Here is an 8,375-nt window from a genome sequence, read left to right as displayed (position 1 = left end):
ATTTTGATAAAAATTGATAAAAATTATATAGGTTTGGTATGATCTATTAATTAATCAAATATATTATTAAATGGGTCATTTGTATTGACCTTTACATGACTTGTTAATTAAACGATTTAAACGTGTTGGATCGGGTCGGATTAACCTGTTTAATAAACAAGTCGTGTTTGGGTTGAGAATTCCTGACATGTTTACTAAATAGGTTGGGTTTAGGTCAACCCATATAGTCGAATACTCATGGTTGGACATGACCCAAACCCAACCCACGAACACAAATTGCCACTCCTACTATTAAATGATTTTTTTTTTCTTTTTGTGGAGACTAATAAATAAATATTTGAATAGCTTTTATGTAACTTCAAGAGGTTAGCCTAATGTTCGGAGATCTGATGAGATCCATAAAATCTTAAGATATACCTCAAATTCTCCCAAAAAATAAATGTAGATATAAACGGTTTTTTTTTTTTTTTTGGAGAAAAAGATATAAACGAATTAGTTATTAATTGCACACACATAAAAAAAAAAAGGGCCAAATAATATTATCAGTCTTGGTCCTCTTGGACAGTTGGACATGATTTAGGACTAATAATATTAGGCTTGGACATTGCATATCCATAATTCGTAAATGCTTTCCAATTGCTGTTTCTGCTATTGGGTGTAGGGATGACAATTTTTCCCCACCCCGCTTAATCCGTCCCTCCTCGCTTTGTCCTGCGTGAGTTTTCCCCCCCTCGCAAAGGTGGCGGGGCGGGGATGGAGCAAGATTTTAGCCCTCCCCCTCCCCGTTCCCAACCCGCCCCGCGTTGCTAAAGGTTATAATTATAAATTCTTCATACCCTAAAACCTTACTATTTAAACAAACATATCAATATTAGCTTATTTTATTTTACCCAAAGTGGTTCTCTACCTTTATTTTGTTATGTGTTATACTATGAGATTTTTTATTTTTTATTTTTATTTTTTTATGATTGTCTTGTTAAACATTTTGATATATTATTCAATTTTTTCTAAAAATTGATTTGATTTGATGGGATAAATTTAGTTTTAATTTCAAGTATATTTTTATTAATGAAATAGGTTTCATTAAAAAAATTGTACTGGTTGTAGGGCAAATTAACAAAAAATAGAGTTTTACAGGGTGGGGCGGGGCTTCGCGACGCTCCAAGGGGCGGGGATGGGGTAACAAAGTTTTCCTCGTCATGCGGGGTAGGGCAGGGATGGGGCAAGACAAAATCATGCGAGGCGGGGACGAAGACCCATCCTTTTGCTTTGTCCCGCCCCATTGCCACCCCTAATTGGGTGGGTGATTTTTTTTTTCTTTTTTGAGAAATATTATGTTTACAAATCACAACATTTTCACAATACTTTTACAATAAAAAAGTAATTTAAGTTATGGATTCATATTAAAACTAATAATAATTTACTATTTACGATTTGTAGTGAAAATATTATAAACGTAGCACTTCTATTTTTTTGGGCCTGGGACCAGCTTAGAGTAAATCACAGATAATTTATTGATTTATCTATTTTTTAAATGAAGTGACGGCAAGATGGAGGTGCCGACTTTAAGAGGCTCACAATATTTATTTATTCTATAATCTATAGCCAAGCAGACCAAAGAGAAACGATCGATATTTATTTTTATTTTTTTATTGAGGAAAACGATCGATATTTATGAGTATGACAACTTCCAAAAAGATTTCATGCAGGACTGAATGAATACTAAGTTTGATATAATTATTAGTATTTTGCCTGTGCAAATCAAGAATTATATATAAATTGATAAAAATAGTTCAGTATTATAATTAAATTGATTAATATATATATATATATATATATGGGCAAAAATTACATATTTTTTATGAGAAAAGTTTGTAATTTTATTATGAAGAAGATCGATAAATTCAATACATTATGCGTAATAGCTAAATCAATCAATAATGAATTTTCTTATATCTAGGTTACATAATTGCTATTGTGATCTATTTCTTTGGCATGTTATGCCAAGAGATTTGCTGGTCTATTGCCTTGTTGCTTCACATGAAACACTTGAGCTAATCTAAAATTCTGGAGTTTATGGACAATTCCAACTAGAATATTGGAAACAATCACAGGTGGAGTGCACAACCCTAATAAAGTATCAGACACTATCTTGGAGTCACATTCAAAAACAACATCTCTTATACCAACATCCCAAGGAAAAGAAACTCCTACCTCCATGGCTTTTGCCTCGATCTCCAAAGATCCCAATGGTTAATAAATTTCTTTGCTTAGTGCTATTGTAACTTGTAACCTTGCCTTCATGGTCTTGAATTACCACACCTACCCCAAACTGTCGAGACTGAGTAAAAATCACTCCATCCACATTTAATTTGTAGTGAATAGTAGAAGATCAAAATTTTTGTTTTTATCAAAAGTCAAAATTACAATAAACTATAAAATAATTTTAAAAATATACTAAAACACCTTATAAATCTCTTGAAACCTTTGATCATTAAATTTTATTTGGAATAATATTTTAATCTTGTTAAATCTTTGTTAATCAAGTTTTGTTTAAAGTAAAACGCTTTAACAATTTAAATGAATTAACACTGAGCCACATGTTTTATTTAAAAAAAAAAAAAAAAACCAGTCACATGACAAAACTATATTGTAGATTTTTTTTTGAGAATCAAACTATATTGTAGAATTTTTAATACTTACATTGAGTAATTTGAGTTATATTGTGTATGTACGGCATATACGATCCTCTTTTTTTAGTGAAACAAAAAATTGTGGTAAATTATTAAAATAATATAAAATAAATAATAAAATTTCTTAAAAATTGACAATTGAGTTTCACATTAATTTTAATGTATGATAACTAAAGGAAAGGGTGTTTGTTTAATGCAACCACAACATGTAAGATGCAAGTTTTATTATGAAATATATGATTTGAGTATGAGATGAGCTTGTATAATATTATTTTTGTTGTAAATAATTTACTAACAATAACTAAATGACTGATAATGTACCAAAGATCTCTACTTCACATGAAAGGAATTTTCTATATTTGATAATTTTTATTCACGATTTTTATGAATTATAGTTCTATTACTTGTAGTTGCTACTCACTCATTGAAAGGGTGAATTAAAATTCTAAAAAGTCCATGCTCTTAATTAAAAGCTTTAAAATTTTAGGGTTTAATTAGAAACCATTGTAAACTATTGGAGAATTATTTAATTGAACAAAATTTAGGTACAGTTCATAAAGTGTTGTACCTTATGTTCCTAGTTGAATTAAACCACATGATTGTATTAACTAATGTAACAAACTAACATTGGAAAATATTGAGCGTGAGTAAAAGAGGTTTAAAGCTTGTACTATGTATCCAAGAGTTGGACATTTTTAGATATACATCACTGTAAGTTTTTTTAGAAAACTTTCTCTCCTCTCCTCATGTGTGTGTTAAAAATACTATTCTCAAAAAAAAAAAAAAAAAAAAAAAAAAACAAACAAACAATGTCATATTTTTCAAAAACAATTAAATTTAAAGATGTAATTCAAAAGTCAATGCAAGCAGGTGATTAAGCCCTAAAATTGAATACTTAAAGAACTATACCAAACTTTTGCCCTATAAATTAAATTGACCAGTCTCCCAAAATATTTAATGACGGTTAACCACTTTGACACAAAAAGAGTGTAACCATTTAGCACAACTTAAAGCATCAATAATAGAACCATATGGTAAATGATTTGCAAATAAAATATGGGTAATTTATTATTAATCAGTAACCCATACACTGTAAGAGAATCCAATACATGAAATCCCTTTGTCTTTCTTCATTTGCACAACCACTGGTTCCTTATATTAAAAAATTCAACAATTTTCATAATCATTCAACCACCACAGTCGGATCACAAATGGTTTCACAAAGAACGTCACACTCTATCCGTCATGAAAATGACATAAATGAGCTGCAAAATCTTAACGTCCATTTTTTCTTCACTGGCAGGGACTTATAGGACCCATTAATTACTGTACTTGCCGGTTCCCAAATATCTGATTCAACGTCCTAATTAAGTTTAGCTTCTAGAATTATAAGAAAAAAGCGATTTAGCGAATGCCATATGGCATGAGAGATATGTGTGTTGGACCATTCAGAAAAGAAATGAAAGGAGACCAAACCTATGCTACGGAGTAGGTAATAACACATTACACATTTGGTAGGAACCTTCAATTATTGATCATTTTAATCAGTCTTCTGCCTCCAGTCCTATTGCAATTAATAATTATATGCTATGATTCTATCCGTTCACTTCGGTGCAGAGAATAGGGCAAAATAATGTTACATACTTTAGTTACTCGTCGTTCAAAGTTTACACCACACCTAGCATTAGTTATGAGAAGATATGTTAAGAGACGGTCCCACTAAATATCTTTCTCACAACACATGTGACTCACATATATTATGAAAGAGATGTTTTATAAGACTATCTCATAAGATAATTTTTCATTTGGATGTGTTTGGTATAGGAGTTTGAGTAATGTTGTTTAAGTGTTTTTGATATACGTGTTGGTGAAAAATTATGTGAAAATATGTGTAATGTTGTTTAAAATGCTTAAAAGTGTGTTCAAACTAAGCTACCAAACACCTCTTTTTTTCTTTTTTTTTTTCACTTAAAACTTTTTTTTCCAAATTACATTGGCACCATTTATAATTTTCAATTCTATTAGAAAACATTACTTTAATGCAGGCTTAGATCTTTAGGAGTTATCATTCAATTATTCCCGTCCTCAATTTACCTAGAATTTATTAATATTAAAAAAAAAAAAAAAAAAAAAAACGTTACAATGTTTAGCTTGCTAATAACGAAGGTACCACTGCACTCTTGCCGTGATTGTAATTTCACAAATACAAGTTCTTGTGAGATGGAGAGGCAATTTGCAAGGTTTAAGTTTTTAGAAGTGAGTTTCATACACTTAGATTAGCCTAAATAAAATTTTATCCCAGAGCTAAAAATACAAACATCGATGACGATGACAACAACAAAGGTGAAATAGGAAACAACAAAAATTGAGAATATTTCCAGGCAAATAATAGTAGTTGAGACTTGAGAGCGAGATAATATACCTAACGCTTACTCAGTTTTCCAGCTAATAATTAATAATATACTTCCATATGGAGAAAAGTAAAAACAAAAAACATCTCACAAACTTGGTTTTCTATAATCCAACACTCCTTAGGTGAAGCAATGCGTTTTAAACTTTTAATTTCCATATTTACTTCCTAAGGGCACGTTTGGTAGATTGTAATAGACACTATGATGTAATAGATATTTCTATAGTATAATTATTCGATTGTTTGGTTGTGTTTTTATTGCAATGAATAATTTTTTCTTTTTTTGAGAAACAAACAAACACACACACAAGAAAAAGAGATAAATGGGTTTTAACACAAAAGCATAACACAATTATATTATAATAAATAGTTATTCCTTATGAATAGCTATTCTTTAAAATAATGAATAACTATTTTTTATAAAAAAAACACTAAATGTCTATTCCTTAATCTTATGTAATAATATTTTTTAAAAAATTTCCTAAAAAGCCATTAATTACTGCATCATCAAAAAGAATAAAAATAAGCTAGATCCTTATATAACTTATATTTTCTCTTATATAACTTTTACGGAGTTATTAATTTTTAAACAAAACACATATATATTAATTATTAAATTATTAACTTCTAAGGAAAGAAAACTCTCTCCAGAGAAGATCCTATCCAAGAAATTTTAAAGAAAATTCTGTTTCACTTAAGGGACAGCCCCCTTAAATAGGCAAAATTTAGAGTGAACAGTGTCATGAACAATAAAAAGAAATGAACAGTGTCGATAAACAGTGATCTGTGAACAGTAATTTTTTCCACTTTTTGTCTTGAAATCTCTAGTAATTGAGGCTTTGGCATAGCCATAAGAGTAGAAGAATTTCTGACTTGAAGAGGACAAAAAGCAAAAGGAACACTTTGAACATATAGTGGAACATGTAGGAGCATTATGACTACTTGAAGTTTTGTACGTAAAGTCCATAAGTCATCTTGTTGTCCTTTTGTGCACCATAACTGGGAATTTTCAGAAGCATGGCAAGGCAAGACTAAAGCATGGAGATGAAGTTGAAGATGAGGATATAAATTATCCTAACCTTTTTTTTTTAGCATTTTAGACGGTGTTGAAGGCGACTATGGCAGAGTTTGCTAGAGTCAAAGGTGTTAATGAAGATTATGATGATAAATGAGTTATGAATATGAAAGATGAAGTGGACATTGGTGAGTTCGATCTAGATAGGAACTAGAAGTCGCTTAAAATGTATAACGGGCTTATTACGCATCTAGTTGTGTTGAAGCCAATTATGCCTATGTCATAAAATATGGTGAAGCCAATTATGCCCATGTTAGAAATTTAACTCAAACTCTTCAACAGCATGTGTTTGAATTTTGATACATTGTAACTGAATTGCTACTCCCAAAGAATGCCTAATATTACAGGGAACGATTATTTATGAATAGAAATTTTTTGAAATGTGAAATAACTGTTTTTTAGCAAAAGCCCTCTAACGTTTATTCCATATACCACCCCCTAATTAATTATTGCTCTCCAAATACCTAAATCTTCCTCCAATTCACTATGTAATAATTTATAAAACTATTCATGTATATTATTTAAGGCAATCACATGATCCACGTAAATAGTTTTTTCAATTGTAACATAATGGATTGGAGATAGATGTCAATTGTTTATACAACTTTTTCTCTCTCCATTTTTGCTCACTTTCATCATTCTCCTCACTTCTAAGAGCATCAACGTCGATGGAGCTAAAAATTTTAGTATTTAACACCTCAAAAAGCTATATTATCTATTTTAACACAATTTCACAACACAACTGCTAGTCTTGGCAGTTTACTATAGCAAGAAGGCAAAAAAATTTGTCTAACTCCACCAATGTTGGGCACTAAATTGGAGTTTGAGGTGGTAAAATAGCTAAAACACCAACAATGGTGATACTCTAATTCGGCAATTCAATTTGGGCATTCAATTTGGGAACGACTTGACCAAGGTTTGGCTAATGATGCTTGGTTTCTGAAATTCCCGGGATCGATCGTTCAACACCTTCAAAGTGCCTCTTCTGATCATTGTCCACTTTTGATCAACCTATTGGGCTTGGATCCTCTCCCTAAAAAAAGAATTTTCAGGTTTGAGGAAATGTGGCTTTCTGATGAACGCTGTGCAGAATTGGTGGAAGCATCTTGGTCTTCCTATTCAGTGGGGTTCCGTGATAGTGATATTCTTAAAAGGGTGGAAATTTGTGGTAGGGACTTAGCATGGTGGAACCACAATATTTTTGGCAATGTGAGAAAGGAATTATTAAAGAAAAAAGCTCTCTTGGTGGAGGCCGAATCTAGCCGAAACTCCCTGCCCACCAAGGAAAATTTGGTGCGTCGAACCGTCATCGAAAACCCGCTCTGTGATCGCTGTTTTGGTGCTCATGAATCTGCCCTCCATGCCGTGTGGTCATGTGGTGAATTGGACGTGGTCTGGGAGGACGTTACGTTATGGAGTTGCCGTGGTTCAATCACTTTCTTCACCTTCAAAGAGCTGCTGTCTTGGTTGATCAAAAACCAGCACCACGTGGAGCTCTTTTCAGTCACGGCGCGGACCATCTGGAATCAATGGAATCAAGTCAGACTTAATAAACCCAGCTGTAGCTCGCATCAAATATCCCAGCTCACAAAGGAACGTTTGCAAGAATTCATGGCAGTTAATGCGCTCCCTCACTCAAGTCGGACTGGTCCTCCTACAGTGCAAAAATGGAAACCACCTGAGCATGGTCTGGTGAAAGTTAATTGCGATGGAGCCAGGTTCACGAAGGAAAATAGTGCTGGGGTTGGGGTGGTCATTCGGAATAGTGAAGGCTTGGTTTTAGGCTCACTGTTGAAGCTGGTTCCTCAGGCTTACAGCCCCTTGGAAATTGAGGCGATGGCTATTGCAACCACCTTGGAGTTTGCTTCTGCTCTGGGTTGTCAAAGGGCAATCATTGAGACTGACTCACTTGTGTTGGTGAAGGCTTTGCGGGAAGACACGGAGTTCCTTTCAGCCGTGGGCTTAGTTTTGGATGAGATTAGACGTAAGGTTAATTTTTTAATGAATTACACTACTCTCATGTAAAGAGAGAGGGTAATATTGTTGCTCATAAATTAGCTCGTCATGCTATTTCTGTTTCGGATGTTGTAGTGTGGATGGAGGATGTTCCACCACTTTTATTTCCAGTTGTATTGGCTGACATAGCCGGTTTTTCTTAATTAGAATGAATTCCGTTCTTCCTCAAAAAAAAAAAAAA

The sequence above is a fragment of the Quercus suber genome, unplaced genomic scaffold (genome assembly GCF_002906115.3).
Source record: "Quercus suber isolate HL8 unplaced genomic scaffold, Cork oak 2.0 scaffold_224, whole genome shotgun sequence".
In the NCBI taxonomy this organism is placed as follows: Eukaryota; Viridiplantae; Streptophyta; class Magnoliopsida; order Fagales; family Fagaceae; genus Quercus; species Quercus suber.
Note: the sequence above shows the minus strand (reverse complement) of the source record.